The sequence below is a fragment of the Peromyscus californicus genome, unplaced genomic scaffold (assembly GCF_007827085.1).
Source record: "Peromyscus californicus insignis strain IS unplaced genomic scaffold, ASM782708v3 Scaffold_6__1_contigs__length_162567912, whole genome shotgun sequence".
Classification (NCBI taxonomy): domain Eukaryota; kingdom Metazoa; phylum Chordata; class Mammalia; order Rodentia; family Cricetidae; genus Peromyscus; species Peromyscus californicus.
In genome coordinates, this window is record NW_026294584.1 from 140,492,400 (window position 1) to 140,515,883 (window position 23,484).

The window sequence follows — 23,484 nt, forward strand, 5'->3', positions numbered from 1 at the left end:
TCCTTCCAGGGCTGCTCTTGGCTCCTCAGCGAGTGCAACCACGAGTGCTGCTCCAGCTGTGCAGGCTGACAGGAGTGTGGCTCAAGCATCCTCTGTGCAGGCTGACTGACAGGAGTGTGGCTCAAGCATCCTCTGTGCAGGCTGACTGACAGGAGTGTGGCTCAAGCATCCTCTGTGCAGGCTGACTGACAGGAGTGTGGCTCAAGCATCCTCTGTGCAGGCTGACTGACAGGAGTGTGGCTCAAGCATCCTCTGTGCAGGCTGACTGACAGGAGTGTGGCTCAAGCATCCTCTGTGCAGGCTGACTGACAGGAGTGTGGCTCAAGCATCCTCTGTGCAGGCTGACTGACAGGAGTGTGGCTCAAGCATCCTCTGGGCTGACTCCAGACTTGCCCCACCTCACCCGGAAACTCTCTGATCCTGTGCTCTGGTCTGCTGGTGAGCCCCAGCCCCTTCACACATTCACAGGCACACACACTCACACACACACACACACACACACACACACACACACACACACACACAGTCCCTAAAGCTATCGGTGTCCACTCTGACCGGACACCCTGCTCTTCTTACAATCAAAGAGAATAAGAGGCACCACGGAGGGCAGGGGTCAGGAGGAACTCAGAGTGGACAGTACCACAAGGAGGTGGGCAGTCTTCTACTGTCCCAGTGTGGACTGTCTCACGATGTCTTCTCTTGCAAAGGTGCTCTTACCATGTAGACGTGAACTCAAGACTGACCTGGACTACATGGCAAGGTCTCATCTCAAAATAAAAATAAACGTCAGTGGTGCTAACTAGAAGCAGTATGCATGGGCATCACCAGCACCCTGTAGCCTGTCTGCCCCAGCGTAACTCCTCCTTCCTGTCCCTTTCTCACGGAGATGAAGGATTAGGCCTCTGCCTTTCTCAACCTACTGAATCCTCACCTCTCCTCTAGTTCCCCATGTAGCAACGATTTGCAGGAAAGTTGTAGTCACCACAAACTCCAGATCAAGTCTTCCTTCCACTACCTCCCTCAACCTGCACCTACAGAGCCGAGATTAAAATGGCTGTCCATAGAACTCTCGTTCATAAGCTCCACCCTCCTCACTTCACAAGAGGAAGAGCAACACCCAATTTAGAACTAAACTGGTCTGTGGACTCCTGCACCTGGCTCCACAGCAACGACAGTGCATCTCCTCCCACCAGACTCTTTACAAAATAGTGCCTCAGTTTCCCCTTCTGACAGACTGTGCCCTGTAACCCTGTAAAGACGCAAAGGACCACGGTCAGGGAACTCTCCAGTTTACACACCTGGGGTCAAGATGATGAAGAGACTTCAAGATGTGGAAAGGACAGTGGCTACCTAGAACCATGCTGGGCTGCACATGCTGGGCTGCATGAGATGTAATGCCATGTCCCCTCCAGGGTCCTTCCACATCACTTATCCAGACTGGAGCCATGAAGAGGGTGGAGCCAGGCTGGGTGTAGGCACTCACCCCATCTTGCAAGCCTCTGAGGTGTGCTGCTCTAGGGGTGGTCAATGAGCAATGTTTCTGCTTCAAAGCTAAACTAAAACTGTGGGGGCTTTTTTTCCCCCATCCCAAAGAAGTTACTTCTGAATCGAATCTTCCAGAAAGCAAGAAGAGAACACATGGGCACATGTGGAGATTCGTGTGGTACAGCTTCCTTCAAACACCATGTGTCTCTGCATCCCTGGCTTCAACTTTCCCCAGCCACACCCATCTCTATCTGCCTTTCTTCGTCCTCCTTACCCTTGAGACCCAGCAGTTACAGGCAGTAGAGAAAGGCTGAGGCAGGGGAAAAGGCTGAACCATCACTATGAAACAACGGACAAGAAAAGCCTCCAGAGAGGCAGTGTGAAATGGGATCATGGGGTAGAATGTGAGCCCTGCATTTAGCTGGCCAAGGACGCTTTCTTCAGAACCCTAGTGGCCTCTGCACCATGCTCATCACCACAGAGCTTGGATTAAGCCTTTCCATGCACTGGGAGAAAGCAGTTTCATGTTGTGTGGGTCAAAGCTGGCAGACAAGAAGCCCAGTCCAGCCTCGTATGTCTTGCAGTGATGGACATCAAGCCCAAGGCCCTGTGCTTGTCCAGTAAGATCTGCAGCTGAACCTCAGCCTCAGGCTTATTTATTGGTTTTCCCCTAGAATGCTTCCAGCCCTTGGTTCATGGTGGGGGCAGGGTGGGCCTGTGGTCTCTGGCAGAAAAGAGAGAGCTAATTGTAAAAGCCGCTCACTCGCAGGTGCCTCGGAGGGCATTCCTGCCAGCCTCGTGGCTGCAATAATGAGTTTCTGAGCTTTGTGGGCTATTCCTAACAAGGATAACTAAATCATTCATTTCATTACCGACAGGGCTTGGCAGATAATTGTGCAAGAGGCAATTATCATCATGCACATTCCAGGAAGGCGTGTGACCAGCTGATCCTCAGCAGCAGTGCAGGAGGAAATAGGAGACAGGGCTGAGAGCACGCTGGCCTTCTGCCTGAGATGAGCTATGCTTCCAGGCTCTTGGCTTTATGTAAGGGAGGGAGAGAGGGAGAGGAAAAGGGAGGGGAGAGGAGGAAATAGGCAAGGAGTGGGATGAAAAGAGAATCAGAAAGGGAGGGGTAGAGAGAAAGGAAGGAAGGAAAACTGATGAGGGGACTAGGAAAGGAGGGAGGTGGAGGAGAAAGGAAATCAAGAGGGATAGAAGAGGGGAGAGAATGAAAGGGGGAGAGAGATGGGGGAAAGAAGAGAGAAGAAGAAGGAAGGAGAGAAGGAAGTGAGAGAGGAAAAAGAGCATGAGCAGGAGAGGGACAGAGGGGAGGGGGAGGGAAAAAAAAGTGAGTAAATGGAACTGGGAGGAGCCAGAGAGAGGTGGAGCTTGCACCTGGCACAGAGGTCTCCCTGATGTCCATTCCTAATTTCTGTAGTCCGCCCAGCCTCACTCCCATCTCTGCCTCCCTGCAGACCTGAGTGCCACAGTCCTGCCATAGTAAGTTTCGAAAACACTAATTTTGCCTCATTAGCCTCCTGACTGAGAAATCCTCCTGACTTGATCGTATCCATTGTCTAACCTTCCAGTGCAGCTCTGACCAGTACCCAATTCCCCTAGAATGCATCAATAGATGACAGGATAAACAAAATGTGCTGCAGGTATGCCACAGAATACTGCTCAGCCATGCAAAGGAGTGAAATACTGATACACACCACAACATGGATGAACCTTGAACCTTATGCTAAATGAAGGAAGCCAGCCATAGAAGGCCACACATTATAGGATTCCCTGCTTGATGTAGTGTCCAGAAACAGAATGTCTATTTATATCTCACAACAGAGAGACATAAAGTTGACCAGTGGTCACCTCAAGACAGGGAAGAGAAAAAGGGAGGAAGATGGGTGAGACTTTAGATAGTGATGAGATTTCTTTTGGGAATGATGGGGACATTCTAGAAGTAGTGATGATGGCCACCTTACTCTGTGACTCCGCTAACAGTCACTGGGATATATTCTGATGGTATATAAAAATCCTTCCCTGATTCATGGTGTAGTATAAGATGGGAGTCCCCAAAGGCTGGACATATGGAGTCAGACACACTGTCCATTCACCAGTGCCAGGCTTTGTCAGTGTTGTCATGGGAACAGAATGAAATAGATGCCATTGAGATGTGATACTATGTCCCTTCCAGGGTCCTTCCACATCTCTAATCATGGGTGAGCCCAAAATCCGTATAAAATTGGCCACTTATTACCTTTTCTGTAAATGTAGCATGTTACATATAAGACCAAAATCCATGCTTTGGAGAGATGCATATGTATAAGAAGGTGAGCATCAAGCCTGTGAGCCTGTGTGCCTATGAGGAGTGGGAAGTAAAAAGGATAAGCATATGCGTTAGTGAAGTAAGACATGGACAATTCAACAGTCTGGGGAGTCTGATTAGCCCAAGCTTCTACACAAGAAACAAAAACGAAAATACTAAGATTGATGCCGGGGAATAATAATAATAGCTTATTATTATTATTATTATTATTATTATTATTTCCATGCATCGTTATGTTGTGGGATATTGTGTTGGTTTAATAAAGAGCTGAACAGCCAATAGGTAGGCAGGAGGTATGGGTGGAACTTCTGGGTAGAGAGAGAGGAAGAAGGAGAGGAATCTAGGCATGAGAGAGACACCAGGAGACATAGAACAAGTAAGATACACAGGAGGAGAGGTAATAGCCATGAGCCACGTGACAGTACATAAAAATGAGTTAATTTAAGTTTTAAGAGCTAGTTAGGAACAAGCCTAAGCTGAGCTTTCATAATTAATAATAAGTCTCCATGTCATTATTTGGGAGCTGGCTGGTGGGACAGAAAAAGACTCGTTACATATGGCGCACCCAACCTGGGGCTCAACTATCCAGTCATAGGGTCTGAAAAAGCTAAAAAAGTTCTGGACAAGGAGTCAGATGTGGCTTCCTAGTCCTGCAGTCTCTTAGGTGGGCCAGTGCTTGTCATACAGAGACACAGCTCCTGGCCACTCCCTATGGGCTGGAGCCAGCCACCAGTGCCGTGTACCAGAGTCATGCACCAGAGTCATGTGCTAAACTGAGCAGAGTGGCACCTGACATGGCCATTTAAGGTTTGTCTCACAGTCAGGGAATGCTGCACACACACAAAAAGTCAGGTCCAGACCAAGAAAACCTTTAAACAGATACAGTAAAAAATGGTTATAGACAGTCATAGAAAAAATAGTTTAAAAATAATAAAATAAAGTCTTTAAAGAAAGAGTAAAGTAATATAAAAGGAATAAGCCACATAAGGATGGGAAACATACAGGGCATCTGGATCCTGTATAGTGCATTGCTGACTTTGAATTTTTTAAATGCTAATGTACAAAAAACAATAGCTGCTAATAGACATTGGATTATGGAAACTGCTAAATTAAAGCAACATATATGTTTTAAAAATGTCTTAACTTCAAAATGGAAGTCAGAAGATATGTTGTGCTGGGGGAGAGGTTCAGCCTTTGTTTTATTATCACACCTATCCATAATTCCAGTTCCAGGGAACCTAACACCTTCTTCAGGCCTCTGAGGGTACCAGGCATGCATATGGTGCACAGACTTGCAGCCAAAACCTCCACACACATGAAATAATAAAATAATGTTTAAAACAAAATAAATAATGCTACTACCTAGCTAACACTCAACATTGAATTATTATTGTTATCATTATTATTATTATTACTAATTTTCAGCTTGTATTTAGAGACAACCAACCTGGCAAGCTGTGGCATTCACCATCATGGACCCAACTGCCAATATTCCTACTGTGGCCTTTCTCCCACTGCTATCTTTGAGGACAAGAGAGAAGAAAGATAGAGGGTAAAGTGTGGGATGCAGACAGCCACCCCAGCAGGGATGAAGTAGTGAATTATTGCAAGGGGATGTCAACTTGCAAGCTGGAGTGGGGACAACCACTAAATTCTTAAAGCCTACACCCCATGACAAGAAAGACTCTGCTCATCTCTTGCTTTATTATTCTGTGGGACATCAGGCTATGGGAGATGTGATGGTCAGCTTTGTCAACTTGACATAACCTGGAATCACCAGGGAAGACAGTCTCAGTGAGGGATTGTCTACATTGGGTTGACCTGTGGACATGTTTGTAGGGGAGTTGTCTTTAGTTAAGAGATGTGAGAAAATGGGGTCCACTGTGGCAGCATCATTCCCTAGGCAGGAAGAAGAGCCTAAACTGTATAAAAGTGAGTGAAGAAATTATACTAAACCAGGCAAACAATCAAACAAGTGAGTAAGCATTCATCCATGTCTCTCTACTCTTGTCTGTGAATGTAGTGTGACTAGCTGTTTCAAACTCTTGCCACTGTGGCCTCCCTGAAACTACAGGCTGTAACCTGGACTTATGAACTTAAAAAAAATCCCTTCCCCCAAAAATTCTTTTTGTAAGGGTGTTTATCACAGCAACAGAAACAAAACTTGGAGAAAAACATTAGAATTTCCTAACTGAAAATCATCTCTGGGTAGCACAGCCCAACAATATATATCCTGACTTTGAAATCTCCTGGGTATATAGCCACACCACTTTCTGGGGGGCTTCTCACTGGCTAATGGTACCCTGTGGTGGTAGCCAGTGGCACACTTCCCAGGATTCCTGTTTTTCTGAGGCCTCCTCCCACAATGACCCCTGGTTGAGTTAGGCACATGACCGTCCTTGGCCAATGTGATACAATTAGAATGTCATAAGGACATACACATTGGGGTGCAGACCTCTGTAAACCTCATGGAGTTTTTTCAGCCTTCAGCCACCACATGGAAGTTTCAATGACCCAGGTGGAGTCACTATCAAAGAGAAATGCCTGGCCAGCCTCTGGCTGATTGCAGAGGACCAGACATGTAAGTGAAGATGCCACTGTGGACATTCTAGCTCCAGCAACAATCAGATTAAACAGAAAATCTGCCCCCATCCAGCCCCATAAAACCTCAGAACCCAAGGGAAACATCACAATATTGTCTTCTTAAGTCTTGCAATTTTGGGTTGTTACACGGCCACAGATGATTGAGATACTAGTGTACAGTTGGATCTGAGTGAGATGTGTCAAGTTCATTGTTAAAAGTTTATTTCTTTTTTCAATGAAAGGAGAGGCGTCTTTGAGCCACCTTTCCAAAATCCAGACCATCAGCTTGGCTGGACTAGAGCTCCACATGGCGACAGAAAGCCCAAGGGGCCGCATGCTCCAGTTCACTTGTGACTCATGAGTTCTAGGAGCATGGCTTGAGGGGAACAGGCCAAACTGGGATTTTCAATGACAGGCCCAAGGTCACAAGACTGCTAAGTGGAGGAAACAGGCTCCAACTGTCTAACCCCCGTCTTCCAAGGCTCTTCCCACAGTGGCGTCTTACGATTGGCACCACGTTAAAACAGAATGTGTAGGAAGCCAGTAATCAACCCCTAGCTAATAAAGGTGGGAGCTTCCTGCATCTCCAAGGGAAATGCAAAGTTGAGGAACCCTACTTGAGCCCCAGCAAATACCACACTGGCTTTTTGACACAGAGTGTCAACTCCAGGCGTACCTAGGCTTATCTGTGTGACTTTAGGGGAAAATTTGGTTTTCCAGATTTCTTGAGGTGTATTTTTCAAGTATCCAGTGTGACACTTTGATATGTGCAGATATTGTGAAATAATTAGCACATTCAGCTAATTCACATCTCTGTCACTAAGTTTGTGTGTCATGAAAACATTAAGAATGTCTTAGGAAGCATAAAGTTCACAATAGTGTTATCACCCACGATCACCATGCTCTCTCCACCTAAAACTTAGAACCCACTAAGATATTATTACCAGTCCCCACCCGCAGCTTCTCACCATCCTGCTTTCTATTCTGCATACCTGAAGACAACGTTAGGTTCTTAACATAAATGAAAACACACACGCATGTGTGCACACACATGCACACACCCATGCAGGCACATATTATGTCCTGGGGCAACTAGCTTGTTTTCCTTAACACAAAGTCTACATGTAGTACAGAGCACATAAGCATTTCTTTTCCTTTTCAGGCTAAAAAATGCCCCATTGTTTGTATGTGTGTGCGCGCGCACACACACACACCTTTATCCATTTATGTGTCAATAGATGCCATGATTCTAGGCCTTGGCTACACTACACAGAACTAGAATGAACAGAGGGCCAGTGTTTCTTTGACATGCAGACTTCATTTCCTGTAGACAATGACCCCAAAGTGGGATAATGTGGAGGGTAGGAAGACATGTTTTTAATTCTTTTTTAGAAAGAAAATACTCCGGGTTGATCTTCCTGGTTGGTTCTGCATCCCCATCCACGGTGTGTAGCCGCTGTCTTCCCACGTCCTCACCAATGCTGGCTAGCTGTTGTCTTCTTGATCACAGGCATTCTAACAGAGGTGCAGGGGTGATTCACCATGGTTTGGGGTTATGTGTTTGATGATAAGTGAGTATACTCACTTTTCATATACCTCTCAGCCATGTGCATGACTTCTTCCAATAAAGATCTTTTCTAGACAGTTTCCCCAATTTTCAGTCAGGCATTTTGTTTACTTAAAATTAAGCACCCTGTGTTCCTTTCACATTGCAGACACTAGGCCCCTAGCCACTTATGACTGGCAATGTTTTCTCTTATTTTGCAGTCCGTCTCCTCACTTTGGTGCTTGTTTCTTGACTATACGAAAGTGTCTTAGTTTGATGCAATGCGTGTGTCTATTTCACTTGTTGCCCGTGTCTGGGGGCAATAATCATTGCCTCGATGAAGGTCAAGAAATTCCCTGTTTTCTTCTATTAGAGAGGCGCTTTTAGGGTTGCACAAGAGTCTTTATCCATTTTGAGTTTATTTCTGCATGTGGTATCTGGGTCCAGTGTCACTCCTCTGCACGTGAAGGTGCAGAGCCAGCACCATGTATTATAAAAACCACCCTTCAGCCTGTGTGGCTCCTTAAGAAGGAAAACTTTACACAAAGACCTTACTCTTTGTATACAGCTGCCTCTTTATTAAACTTCTAGAACCTAAGGCAGGGGAGCTGCATTGCCCTGCAGTCTCTTGCTTGGTTCACAGCTCTTTGGGCTTCTGTGCTGTGGAATGGTCTTTTGGTATGCTGTGAATATGTGTTGCTACCATTGGTTAACAAAGAGGCTGCTTTGACCTATGGCAAGACAGATTAAAGCCAGGCAGGAAAACCAAACAAAGATTCGGGGAGAAGAAAGATGAAGTCAAGGAAGACACTGTGAGCTGCTGGAGGAGCAAGATGTAATGGAACACAGGTAAAGCCAAGAGACACATGGCAACACATAGATGAGTAGAAATGGGTCAATTTAAGATAAAAGAGCTAGTTAACAATAAGCCTGAGCCATAGACCAAACAGTTTGTAATAAATATACGCCACTGCATGTTTATTTGGGACTGAGCAGCTGCAGGACACAGGTAAACTTCCAGCTACACTTCTGTGTGTACAGTTGATCAATTTCACATTTCAGTGAAGAGGTGGGCGCCAGGTGGCTAGAGTCACTGCCTTTCTTGGCCACTGCTGCATTCCTACTGCTCGGAGCTGTACTCTCACATGTGGGCACTCCATGTTTGCTGAGTGAAAACAAATTAGCGAAAGAGTGGGTGGGTGAAACCCAAGACTAGGACCTGGAGTGTGTCCCCACCTTGTGACCCAATGCCGCAGACTTCAAGTCTGGCCACCAGGCTGCCAAGCCTGGTAGGAAGCAGCAGCGGTTGTTCCTAACCTTGCCACTAGGGGGCAGATACTTTCCGTATTTTCAAGGCAACACCAGCCACTCCGCCGGCACGGCTGCAAAGGCACCTTGGGCATCAGGCTGAACCGAATGTTAAATGGCTCTGTCCAACTCAGGGATTGCCACAGAGGTACCATGTGGAGAAAAAACACAAGACGGACATTTTAGGTCCTTATTCTTAGGTGCATAGGATGGGCTGAAGTGGGCCTTCTTGTTCCGTTGCTGAGGCACTGGGATCCCCTAACCAAAGCACCGAGACCCTCTCCATGTTTCGATTCCAAGCAACAACACCAAAATGGAGAGGTAGCATTGAGTCAGTTTCCTACACCTTGCTGCTCCCTAGTGAGGGAGGCATGACAACCAACCAGAAAGCTGTTAAGAGGTGGAGTAACCTGCATGCTAAGTTGAAGCCGAGGGCCCTCACTGTGTGCCCTGGAGCATGGAGATTCCCAGCTGCGCCTATGAACTGTCCTGGGTGCCTGTGTCTTCGGCTCACTTCAACTGATCCTCAGGCCCCTCGAGGTAGCAATAAGCATTGTCATGCCACATTTTTAGGTCAAGGGACTGAGAGTAAGGGTGGCTGATAGTCACTCAGCTGAAATGTGACCAGAGTGGGATTCCAACACAGTGGTCTGGCTTCTGCCAACCTCGAGAACAGGGATTTGTGAAGGAGTGAAGCCTGAGGGTTAGAGATGATAGTTGAATCCCAGGGGAGGTTGTCACACACAAACATGACTAACTGCCAAACATGTCTCATCTCCTCGAATGTTCTCAGCCAGTCTACAAAGGCGGGTGGTCAGGCCCTGGACTCACTCAGATAGTACAGAAGGAGGCAGCATCTGCTGGTCCTCATTACCTCATCCCTGATGCAGAGGTGGAGGGCTACGCTGTCACCCAGGTCCTGGTCCTCATGACCTCGTCTCTGAGGCAGAAGTGGAAGGCTATGCTGTCACCCAGTCCTGTTCTCTGGGATCTACACACACTCAGGGAGTTCTAACCTCTGTCGCTTCTCTTTGGAAGTCACCTCATCACTCCCGGCTCCCAGAGATGCAATTCTGGCCGCTCTGCAGTCCAGACTTGACAAGGATAGGAGGAAAGGAAACTACACTGTGGCCCTAAGGTCCCGCTTTTCAAGGGTTTGGTAGGACTGACTCAGACCATATGGGACAAGCCCCAGGCTAGTCTCATTTTCTGTGCTTTATTCTTTAGCTCCTATCTCATCGGGATTCACAGCAGGGGAAGTGGACACAGCTCAGGAGACCGGTGACAGGGACCACGGCGAACAGCCTGGGTGAGTACAGGCAGCCAGGCTCTCCTGGAAGTAAAGGTGGCACAGAGGCCAGACGTCCTGAAAAACGGAGGGTCATGCAGGCACATTTCTTCCACTTAGTAGCTGAGAGGTGACTTCGCTGTCAGGGTAAGTCCATCGACACGCTCTCTCACAGACCACAGAGCCCTCCCTCACTGCTTAGTTGCTGCCTCTGATGCCAAGAGCAAGTTTGTGTTCCCAGATGATACAGTGGTCACAAGAACCATGTCACATGGTTAGGGGCTGCCACTGGGCAAGGCCACTCTACAGAGCCATTTCCTCTGCACCCATGAGGTGACAGGCCTTTCTCCCTGAGTGAACAGCATCCCACTTCTCAGTCCGCGGTGCCTGTTCCGACCTGAGCGCAGCCCAGCAGAGCTGTTTGTGGAGCAGCGGCTGCAGCGAAGGCTTTGCAAGCAGATGCTCCTCCCTCCTCCAAGGCACTGGAAGTTTCCACAAGGTTCCTTTGCTTGAACTCGTGAGAAGGCCATAGAACGGTTCTCCAGAATAGACAGGAAGGGGGCCGGGGCAGACAGCATGTCTGTGTGCATTGCCATGGGTCAGGCAGATGGTAGTGTGCAGGTGCCCACCTCTCCCCTGAGACACAGACCTGAGACACAGACTTGACACTGTGAGCAAATACATTCTAAAAGAGCGTGGGGTCCATCACAAGTGTGCAATGCATGTTTCCTTCTGGGGGGAAGGAAACAGAGGCATGCTTGCTCCTTTCTCAAAAGCATCTCTCAGAAGCCTCTAGAGATGCAGGCCCATCTTCCTGCACTGTGACAATCTGAACTACTCCTTTCCCCTCTACAAGGAGTCCCTGACAAGGGTGGCAGCAGCCCCTGCTTCAGGGAGGGAGGAAGAGAACATCCATGAACAAGGTCCCCAGATTCTACTGTGGTTCTGGGGTAGCATAGTGTCCTGTTTCCTCAGAGGGTCTGATCATCAGCTGGGGCTGGATTGTCTCACAGAGTAGCGGGACCAAGATGACTCCTCAAAGGCTTTCTCAGAGTGTGAATTCAGTACCCAGTTACAAAATTAGGCTCCAAGTGACTTCTGATGGGGGGACAGTAGGAGAGGAGGAGCACCTGGGCATAAGTGAGAGGAATTCTCATCCTATGTGCCTCAGAATTCCAAGACACTCTCAGAACTCCTTCTATTCCAGAGGAGAGTGAAGGGCAAAGGTTACCAGCCTGACAGCTTGGTCATCCTTTCCAGAGAGCGGAGGATGCTGAGGAAATGTGGATCTTCAGATAACTCATATGAGCACTCCCCTCCCACAAAGCCCCACACGGAAGCTGTGTTTCAGAGAAGTGGTGCTACAGAGAGGTGCTATTCGCCACCCCAGGGGGTTGTGTGTGTTGGGAGTTTGCTCTCCAGGGTTGAATGGTTGGGAAGTACTGGGGCACCATTAAGAGGTGGGAATCTAGGAGCTAGGGAGATGGCTCTGTGGGAAAAGTGCTTGTGAGCAAGTATGAAGACCAGAGTTCAAATCCCCAGCACCCACAGCACTCTGGAGGCAGACAGGGTGTCCCTGGAGCTAAGTGGCTAGCTAGACTGTGCTGGTAAGCTCTGGGTTCAACGAGAAACCCAGCCTTTATATGTAAGGTGGAAAGTCAACAAGGGAGACACTCAAGTCTGCTCTGACTCTCACACACATGCATATTATATACACGTTTACCCAGATATGTCCAAACATGTATACACACATGCCACACATGTATACATGCAAAAATGGGGCTACTTCTAGCAGAAGCTCTTCACGTCGGTGCAACGGGCCTTCCTAAGAAGCACTGGGATGCTTCTCATGGGTCTCTGGTTCGTCTTTGTGGGAAGGCTGTTATAAAAACCCGGCTCGATCTCACTCTGTCTGAGGTGTGATCCTTCCTCCCACACACACTCCCGCCATCTGCCGTGCGTCCTTCACCGGAGCCTGGGCCATGCTGTTGAATTCTGAAAGCTCTAAAACTGGGAGTCAAAGGAACCTCTTTTCTTTATAAAGTTAGCCTCCCTCGGATAGTTCCCGATAGCCACGAAAAGCTGACTAATGCATGCAGGATGAAGCATATTTCCCTGGCCAAGGATGACCTGTGATGCCTGGCGGTTGGGAAGGACAGACCATCCTTCCACTGCCTCATGCAGCGTCAGAGAGGTAGAAGGCTGGATACACACCCAGACTGTCCTTAGAGGCAGAGCTGGCCCGACCTTTGGGATCTGGGAAGTAGCAAGCACAAGAGTTCTGAGTCTCTGGTTCTCCGTGAGATCCAAGCAAGTCATGTCTCCTCTGGACCTCATGAGTGACGTTAGGTGATGGCCATGGGTGGCGTGCTTTGGCAGTTCTATGACACTTAGGCAGGTGAATCTCCCACAAACAACCCCCCCAAGACAAGCCACAGCAGGAGGTTGAGATGCACGCCCATCAACAAGCACACATGAATGGCAGGCTCCTTGAACTATTAAAAATGAAGTGTTTCCCACCCTCGGGACTGCTGGGCTCTTCGTGAGAGGTTCTCTCTCAAAATCATTCTCTCCTTCCTGTCTCAGTTGTAGCATCTCATTTTCTAGAAGCTGTATGCAGGAGAAGACCCATCTAGGTGCCTGCTATCCGACTACGCTCAGACTATCAACTCTACACTCATGCAGCCACTCAGTGACCCAGCAGAGATCAGAAAGTAGGCCTGGTCCATTTGGGAAGACGATTCTGACCCATGCATGACTCCTCTGCATTTCTTTGTCCATATTTATCTGTTAAGCTCAGTTAAAATGGTCTTGCCTTGGACTTCTCCAAACCCAAGAAAGGATAAATATAAGAGGTGGAAGGAAATGAAATGAACGTTTTACATAAGAAAGTGTGAGATTTTGCCCAATCAAAAGCTCCCAGGTTGGAAATTGTGTCATCTTTATGCCCTGTGCTACAGTCCAAGTGTGCCCTGCAAGCCAGAATGGACACCTGCCAGGCCATCTGCTGGGTTTCCCCTACCTCACACATAAGCCATGTACATGTCAACTCACACTTGGGGAGGTCACCTCATCTCAGTCTGTGATGGTTATAGGAAAGGAAGATCTCTGTCTCCAGGCCGTTCTGTAAGGCTCCATGGCAAACAGGGTCTATGAAGATGGGACCTAGAGAAGTGAAGACGTTTGTCTAAAGCCACAGAGGAAGTCTGTTCTAGGACTGGGACTCAGCTCTCACACTATGCCCTGAAGGAGTGAGCGCACTCCGATGTCTCAATGATTTTCAGAGGTGCAGGATGACCTTTAGAGGGCCACAGAGCAAACCTGACGGACGCTGTAACTATTAGAGTGCCATCAGAATGAAGCTGGCTTCCGAAGAGTAGGGAACAGTCAAACAGAACGGAATTCAGAGAAGACATTAAATGTGAAGGTAGTCAGGATTAGTGCTATTTCTCTCAAATGATGTTTCATGTATAAGTGTATGTGGACACACACACACACACACACACACACACACACACACACACACACACACACTGAGACAGAAGATATCTTTCTTAGAAGATAACTTTCACAGAAGTCTGAAGAGTTCTAGTTTAACCTGCAAGCTGAGGCACATGGGACACACAGGCATATAGGTTGTCGGTCCTGGTATTGTTCTTTGAGACAGCTATCTTGAGTCTTGCAGAACTTTGGTCTCCACATCTGTAAAGTGAGGATATTGAGGGGCCCAGTCTCAGAAGTATATAAGAACATTAGCGGAGGAACTCCATGTGAGACAGTGAAAATGTCACCTGACACAAAAGCAATATCAACTATTAAATGCGTATAGGATGTGTGTGTATATGTGTTTACGTATATAGTCAATGATACGGTATATATACAAAAGGGATGTGTGTGTGTGCACGCGTGTGTGTGTGTGTGTGTGTGTGTGTGTGTGTGTGTGTGTGTGTGTCCCCGTCCATACACAAGAACTCAAAATTCAAGCTGTCAGCCCTAATAAGAATCCAACTGTGCATAAGAAGTAGGTGTCACCCACCCTGGCTCACTGCACCCAAACTCTGCCTTTCCATACTGCACACAGGAGTGTTTCCTGGACTCTGCCAAGCGTGAATGTGTTTAGAGGCTGACTACCTTTCCAGGAGAAGGAGCAATTTGAGGCCACTTGACACAAAAGGGCACAAGCTGAAGGAGGGGAGAATCCCGAAGAAATGCCTGCTTCCTTAACTGCCCGGCAGTTCTTGGGTCAAGACTCCCCATCTTGCTCCTTGTCTCAGAGGACCTGTATAGACCAGGGGCATTGGTGGCCTTGGCAGGACAGAGCTGAAGGGCACAGGGGGATGCTGCTACCACTGCAGCTGCGTGGTGTTTACTTGTTTTCTGCGCCCCGCCCCCCAGGAGGGAGGGGGAAAGAGAAGGATGCAGAGTCTCAGAAATTTTGCATCCAGGGATGTGAGTGGGTTTTATATTTAGCGGATGACTCACCTCCAAGCACATTAGTCACCACCTCCCAGCTCCAATCCTGCAGGCGGTGTGCTGGGGATCTCAGTGGGGTGAGATTAGACGAGAGATTGGGAGAAAGCGCCAGAGAGGCATGGGGGGGGTAGAGGACACTGGGAGACAGGAGAGAGAGAGAGAGAGAGAGAGAGAGAGAGAGAGAGAGAGAGAGAGAGAGAGAGAGAGAGAATGAATCAGGGCTTCAAATCAGAAGGTCCCTGAGAAGAGAGCAGTCAAGTTAGGCCCAGCAGAGAAGTTCTGGGACAGGAGACTGGCTCAGCCTTGCCCCAAGAACCCAGCCATCAAGGAGAGAGAGAAGATCCCAGGACAGAAGAGACCATGGTACCCATCCACACCTCCTTTAACCCTTCAAATGGTTCTTGTGTGGGGGTGAGAGCAGCTCACCAGCCTGAGTCCCAAGGAGGGGCTGCCTAAGGGAGTGGCAGGTGCCAGAGTAGATTACCACAGTGCCTCAGTGGTACACAGTGCCACAGCTTCCTGATGGAGCCGGAAGACGACAGTGTGAATCTGGACTACCAACATCAGAAGAGTTTGCAGACCTTATGAACAATGAGGATCGGAGTTCCATTCCCTCCCCATAATCCCCTGACTCCCTTTGCCTAGGTCAAGAGCTCGCCCTTGGCAGAGCCCACGTGGTTCTCCTGTGTGTTCAGGCACAGAGCCCAAGTATGCAGCTGGAACATACCTCTGCACCCTTTGACATATGGTATAATGTGAAACCCAGGCAAACATAGGCCCTTCTCTGTGCCTCAGTTTACCATTTGAAAGCTGAGATGCCCACTTAGAAGGACTGTTTGACTTTATAGAACAACAGGAAAGGAGCCGAAAGTTGGCACCACATTTTCTTCTTCCTCTCTCTCTCCTCTCTCTCTCTCTCAGGAATGATCATTGGGTATTGGTCAGCTCTGTCACAGCTTAGTAATATTCTTGAATCTAGAGAAAGATCACTTCTTAGCTCATGAATTTGCCATGGACAGACACCTTCTGGAAGAGGAGCCTCAGCATCAGCCACTCTTCCTCAACTCACCACCTGTCCTGTAAGACCTTCCCCACCCTGGACTGAGGGTAAGAAATTCCATAGAAACAGAGTATATAGTCCAAGCAAGCATGCCCAGTTACCCTTACCCTGTCTCTTTCTGCCCTCAACCAGCAGGCAACATCCTGGATAACAAATTCATGGGCCTCCTTTCCCAACCCAGACACAGCATGCTACTTCCAAGGACATTCTTCTGATGGACCAGGTGTCTTAAGTGAATGACCTGAGATCAGTGCCAGAGGTGACAGCAAAGGTATGAGAGGTACCCTCGTGGAATCCTGGTTCTCCTTCCCAATCTCTGCCTCGGTTGCTCATCTAGAAATCAGCAGCAGCAGGTGCATCACAAACACAGTTGGGAGCGTATTCAATAATATGGGACTTATTGAAATGGCTAGCCAGGTGTAGAATGGCAGATCGGGAACTCGACTAATGTTATATTAGTACAAGCTGTGTGTGCGTGTGCGCGTGTGCGTGTGCGTGCGTGCGTGCGTGCGTGCGTGCGTGTGTGTGTGTGTGTGTGTGTGTGTGTGTAAAGAAATGAAGATGACACATTAGAGTTCCAGCCACCTGCTATGTACTAGTTGACATGAGATGCACTTATGGCAGCATAAGTCTGATGATACAGAAGAGTCAAGCTCAGAGAAAACAAATCATCCACGCAAAGTTATACAACTACCAGGTATACCGTCAAGCCCTGCCTTAAATGGATGCTTGTTTATCCCCAACGTTGGAACTGATTCCTTATAGCAACAGTGTTTCAGGCCCTTAGAAAGAACAGGAAGGAGAGAATTGCTCTCAAGGGAAGTATTGAGGGGTGAGATGGTAAAGGAAAGGTAAGCTACAGAATAACCTTAAAGCATGCGCTTAAGTTCAGATGCGAAGCTGTACAAGGTGGACACTCCTGCAGTCTTAGTACGGGGAGGATGGCAGGTTCAGAGCTAGCCTGGGCTATGGAGGGAAACACTCTCTTTAAACGTAAGAGGCTTCTCCCAAGAGAGGATGCTGAGATGATAGAGTGTTGACAGTTGTCACAGGAGGAAAACGGAGACCAAGTCAAGGCTGAACATAGCCTGTGGGTTGTTAGGGAGGGACATACCAGAAATGCCGCTGGCCTGGAGATGTGGCCTAAGGATGGTCCCAAGGGAAGCAAGGGCTGTCAGTGGCCCAATTTCTACCAGACGCACATGGAAGTAGGGGGTGAGCAGACCCAGCTCACGTATCTTTTAATGTCACACACTTGAAGCTCTTGGGACAAAAGTATTGTGGCCTTTCCCTGTGACAATAGCAGTCCCCATGTTCCAAGATTTAGGACAGAAAGGATGTCCTCTCCTTCCATTTTCATGTCCTGACTTCTTTAAAATCTCCTTCCCGGGTATCTGGAGACGTTGGATGTCCAGCCAGGATTTCTCTTAAGGAAGGAGGAAGAGATTCCCAACTAGCTGGCTTCCCAGTCTAGCAGGCTGCTGACACTTGACTGGCTGGACAATCACCTTGCACTGCACTCGTTAGTGGATGCAGTGGTGACTTTCTTAGGATGTCCCCTGTTTCCCCAGCAGACTTTGAGTCCCCCAAGGGCTCCTCTGTGACTCTGCCATACGCCACTGAATGCTTGGCATTCAGTAGGCAGGTAGTTCTACCTTGGATGGTTTGTTTTGTAACATGTCTAGAAGCACTAGAAGACACAGCCTGGCTTCCCTATTGTTCATTGCGTGCTTGCTAATTTGTGATTAATTAATCATTAAAAAAGGCTGAATGGACCCAGGAGACTGGGTGCCAGGGGCTTCTTGGTTCTCTATTTTTTATGTCTGGTCCTGAGTATTCCTTAGAATTGTGTTTGTGGTATTCTAAATAAGAGAAAGAGAAGGAAGGGATTAAGTGGCCTCGGTCGATGAGGTTTAGGTTGTGTGCTGCGGCTTGGCCTCTCCTAAGCTGCCTGGACAGAATCCTGTTCTTGAAAAGGAGCACAGTTATAGCCTCAGGAGCTGCAGAACCTTCCACAGCACAGTTCTTGCTGTCCTTGCCTGGCTCTGCGCTCGCCTGGCTCTGCCCTCGCCTGGCTCTGCCCTCGCCTGGCTCTGTCCTCATCTGGCTCTGCACTCTAAGCTTTCTGCCCCCTGGTTGAACCAGCCTCCTGGCTCCTCTCTTCCCCTTGACTCTGGAGATCTTGGAGGCCCAGCATTGGTCTGCATGTGTTTGTGACTGCCTGACAATTCATCAAAATCTTTTTTGCCTTGAATGCCACTAGAAGCCCAAGATGCCCAGGAACAGGCTTTTGTTTCCTTCTTGAAGTTTCTCTCTACTCAACAATAGAGAATTCTGCCATAAATAACCCACCCTAAATAACCCACCCCATGAGACCATGATCACAACACATTTGGGCAGAATTTCCTACAGTACCTCACCCCTGAGTCCCCAGAGCTCAAGCCCATGTAAATCCCAGCTCTCAAAGGCATCTCACAGTATAAATATGGTTGTCTGCATTTCGATAGAGCGGTCAATGATGTCAAGATCAAGTTTAAACCAGAACTTTTTTTTTTTTTTTTTTTTTTTTTTGGTTTTTCGAGACAGGGTTTCTCTGTGTAGCTTTGCGCCTGTCCTGGAACTCACTTGGTAGCCCAGGCTGGCCTCGAACTCACAGAGATCCGCCTGGCTCTGCCTCCCGAGTGCTGGGATTAAAGGCGTGCGCCACCACCGCCCGGCTTAAACCAGAACTTTAAACCTGCAGGGCCTATACATGGCACTCAAAACTGAATACCAGTACCAAATGTGTCTCATCTCAAAGCCCATGTCCTTCAAGTGATAAGGAAACTTTGTCTTCCATGCTACTGAGCCTGTATCAATTGAAGTCAGGTTCAGCTCATTGAAAAATTCAAGAAGATAGGGAAATAGTTATGGTGTTGCCAAACTTGCTTGCTATAACGAAACAACCACCAAACAAAACCAAGGTGGCCGGTATTCTCGTGAGCTTCCAGACAACCAGGAAAATGCATTATCCAGAATGGCATAGTCCCTAGAGCATTCAACCAGAGTCCCTTCATCTGTGCTGTCACCAGGGGAAGCGGAAAACTCTAGAAGATGTTGGTACTCACTCAAAGCTTCTTTCTGAAGTTTTGGTCAGCCAAAGGTGTATATGTATATAAATACACATTCACAAATGTGTGTGTGTTTGTGTGTGTGTGTGTGTGTGTGTGTGTGTGTGTGTGTGTGTGTGTGTGTATACACATATGAGCAAGTATACGTGCCTGTTGAAGTGTGAGTATGTGTGTGTTCAGGAGCAAATGTGTGTATGTGAATGGACTATGTGTGTGTTCAGGAGTAAATGTGTGTATGTGAGTGCGTTTACCTGTATAGGTGAATTATCTAAATAAACGTGTTTGAACTGTGCCCATGTTGAGTGTACCTGAACGTACATGTGAGTGACTGTGCTTGTGAGCAGGTAAGTGTGACAGAGAAGAGAAGATGTTGTGATCCAGCCAAGTGACGGACCCAACCAAAGCCAAGGAAAGACAAGCTTTGTAAAGAGTGAACGGGGAGGGCCTGGTGAGGCACAGGGAGGACCCGGTGAGGCACAGGGAGGACCCGGTGAGGCACAGGGAGGGAGGACCTGGCGAGGTACAGGGAGGACCCGGCGAGGCACAGGGAGGACCCGGCGAGGCACAGGGAGGACCCGGTGAGGCACAGGGAGGACCCGGTGAGGCACAGGGAGGACCCGGTGAGGCACAGGGAGGACCCGGTGAGGCACAGGGAGGACCCGGTGAGGCACGGGGAGGACCTGGTGAGGCACGGGGAGGACCTGGTGAGGCACAGGGAGGGAGGACCTGGTGAGGCACAGGGAGGACCTGGTGAGGCACAGGGAGGACCCGGTGAGGCACAGGGAGGACCCAGTGAGGCACTGAGCAACTGGTGCCAAGAACGCCCATGGAACCATGCACAAGTCCAAGCCTGTGACTAAGAATAGACAGAGCTGGACTGATGGCTGAGGGCTCACACTGCCTAGAGTTGAAGCGTGGCTCTACTGGTATATCCACGGAGTTGCTTGGACCCTCCCTTCTGACATTTCACACAGCCCATACCTCCTTACACACAGACATGCTCCTTCTGTGTGACCTGGATTGTTCACTTCAGCTCCGTCCACAGGCCTCACCCTGGCATGGGAGGACTCAGCATTTACAGGGGGTAGAGGGTGAAAGACTCAGCCATCTGAGTTTGCTTAAACAAGTGATGTGCCAACCACATGCCTTTGCACTGGATGGATGGGTGGGTGGATGAATGAATGGATGGAAAAAATGACTAAATAATAGTTATTTTTAATGGATGTATAGAGACAGGCTGAACACCAGCAGGAGCAGGGGTGAATGAGTCTGCATAGGTGATCTGTCTGCCTATAGCACCGAAAACCAGCACCCAGACCCTCAGAAGGAAAGGGGGCCCATGAATTTTCTGTAAGCACTAGGTAAGAGGATATTTAGGGATAAGAAGAAAAGGAACAGTGGCATGTTTTCTCCTTTGGGAGTAGTTCATGTCAGGCCAGTCTAAAGGCCGGAAGCACTGGCCCTGCAGGATCTTCTCATCCATATATCAGGACTAAAATTTAAATCAGTGCTGTAAACCAATCTACTCATCATGATTATTTCATCTGTCTTCAACTTTCTCACCAGAAAAGGTAAAAAGAGAGAGTGTGGGAGAAATTACACAGCACGAACATTTTGTGTGACCTTGAGTGGCCAAGCATCAAAGCCTTGTTACGTGAATGTGTTTTTCTGCCTCAGTAAGCTGATCACACCTAGGTCCACACCTATACCTATAACTATGTCAACCCTGTCATTAGTTCTGGCTGCCTCCAACCCTTTAGGGGAAAAGGCAAGAGACAAAGAAAAATAAAACAGTATTTGTATGTTGCCGGCATATTCACATCTAATGGATGCTAAGAACAATTGAAAAGGGGCAAAACAAGACTCCTCAAAGCACTAAAGTATAGTCTGGGAATCAAATGCATTTGATTCTATAGTCTTGCATCCTCAGATAGAACCAAGAGCATCCGTCCAGGAGACACACTCCCTGTCCTCACTAGCTGGTCCTACCACCTCACCTCAGCATCCCCCTCAGACCTAATGGTTACCAAAATCCAAGACCTACATGCAGAGAGGAGTAGGTGCCAAGCTTCAGCCAACTGTTTCCCTTGACATCCCGAATCACCCTCCGCCAAGACTGCCACGTTCCACTTGCTCAGCTCCTAGACATTGCGTGAGGATTTGCTTGCTCTTCCTGTGCATGCTCAGTCCATGTGCGGTAGAGGAACCAAGCACTCACTTGAAGTTTGGGGTGCTGACATCAGTATTCATGTCCTGAATGCCTACACTGTTCTCATCTTTGCATGGGTAGCAAGCCTGGTTCCGTGCCTCCTGCAAGCAAGGAGACTGAGAACAAAGAGGTGGACTCTCTTCCCGAGGTGACACAGCCACTATCCAGAGCTGCTGATGTCATAGGCTGTGTTGACTTTCGGGTAAGGCTGAAGTCCATGAATGCGGGACAATGTACATGAGGAAGACCTCGTGTCTCCCTGCTTCCTCTGTAGCTCACAACCACCTATTAAAGCCACCTGGACATCAGGCAAAAAGCCTGACCACAGCCTGAAAGGTGAACAACAGTGACAGATGGCAGAGAGAGCTCATACTGACTGCCACTGAAAGGGGAGGCGTTAAGCCCTGGTGTCTCACCCTGAGGCAAGTTCTCTGCAAAGTCTTACCCTTGCTGTGTGTGCAACAGCTCCCCAGGCTAGCCCTGAACCCCAGGAATACTTACCTAGAGAAAGGCTTCTCCTCACTTTGGGCTGAGTCATTCTGTTCTGTGCCTTGTAGGAGTTTGTCTGCATCCCTGGCCACTATCCACTAGATTTACATGACTAAGGAAGGGGTGACAGCCCCAAACACCAGCAGACTCTTTCTGATGTCCCCTGGGGGTTGGAGAACAAAAGTGGACCAGCTTGAGATTTTCTGGCCTAGGGTTCAAGGGTCACTGTGGAGTATGACTCTCTAGACACTAAGGTGTAAAAGGGGTGGCATTGGGTATTTAGATGACTATGGCAGGCCACATAATCTGACTTGAAAGAGCCCCTCAGATTGCAAGAAGTTCAAGGAGCCATGCCACTGACCACCACTCACTCCCTAACCCTGAGCACTATTTTTCTGGAATAATTTCCTAGTTCCCTGCCCTAAGGATGGAGAACTGGTTTGGAAATCAACAGCCTGGGGCATCTAGATTTTGGGGTCTTTTGTGGCATGAGTCCTAGTGATTTGGCATCTGTGACAAATAGGTCAACCTGTGAAATCTCCTCTTTTCTTCAGTTGAAAAGAGGATTCATTTTGCAGATGTGAATGGAGAGTAAGCAGGAGGGCCTGTGTGGTTCACCCTGGCCCGGGGAGGGGGGTCCCACTCTGCTAGCACTTGATGTCTCTGTCCCCATATTCCTGCTCCATCACTGTCTGTCCCATCTCACTGTGAGGACCGACCTTAAAACCTCCAAGGGCACACCTTCCAGACATCACCAAAGGATAACTCAAGACAAGATTGTACACCGATGTCTCCTGAATTCAGAATGCCTGTCTCCCCAGACTATGCTGGCTGACAGCTATGCCCAGGTGGAGGATGGAGTAAAATCAGAATTAGTCACATCTCCCACCTCAGTGAGGCCACCCTTGGGTCCTCTGGGGAGTGATGCCACCTGACGGTATGGTCCAAGCAGTGATTGGCCAGTGCTGAACAGGCTCGGTAGAGCATCAGATCTTGGGGATTTCCTGGGTCTTTCTGCTGGCTGTGCCGTTCAGCAGTCCTTAGCTGTCCTTCTCAACAGAAGCCATGCATCCTAGGTCCTCCCTGTCCCCCACCTGAGGTACTTTAGGATATTTTCATTAAGACATTGAAGCATGGAAAGTCATACTTGAGTCAAGTCTTTTTGTTTCTGGGAGAACCCTGCTGCCTTCTTCTTGGCCACCTGCTCCCAATGTGTCTTTAACCAGAAGGGGCCACAGCTAGTCCTGAAAGCTTGCTATAAACACACAAACTCAGGCCCCACCCAGACCACTGTACCCACAGTCACCTTCTAAGAAGTTCCCTGTGAGGTGGGCCTGCAGGGTGAAACCCAGCTGCAAAGTGTTTCCTTGGAAGTAGGGCTTCTGACTATGGCGAGCCTTTTGTGGTGTACCCCCATGTCTCCTACAAGTCCACAAGTCTATCCCAGCCGTAAACACCCCTGGAGAAGATGTCTTGCCGCCATTGACTTGTCCCAACAGTCTCAGGATGCCACCAGTTGGGCGGCTCTCCCTTTTGCCGGCTCTCCATCTTGCCTGCCATGACTGTGGATGAATTCCGCTTGCTGCAGCATCACCACGTGGCTATTC

The 23,484-nt window shown here is 48.5% G+C and overlaps 1 long non-coding RNA gene across 10 annotated transcripts in view; it reads right to left on the bottom strand.

The window, feature by feature from the left end:
* Positions 1-23,484, bottom strand: part of LOC128099414 (uncharacterized) — a 43,251-nt gene that overhangs the window by 7,384 nt on the left and 12,383 nt on the right. For 7 of the 10 annotated variants that reach the window (XR_008214513.1, XR_008214519.1, XR_008214512.1 and 4 more), the window contains one exon: positions 1-23,484. This exon is cut by the window's right edge. This is a non-coding gene — a long non-coding RNA (uncharacterized LOC128099414). The other 3 variants (XR_008214516.1, XR_008214517.1, XR_008214514.1) reach the window with 1 other exon arrangement.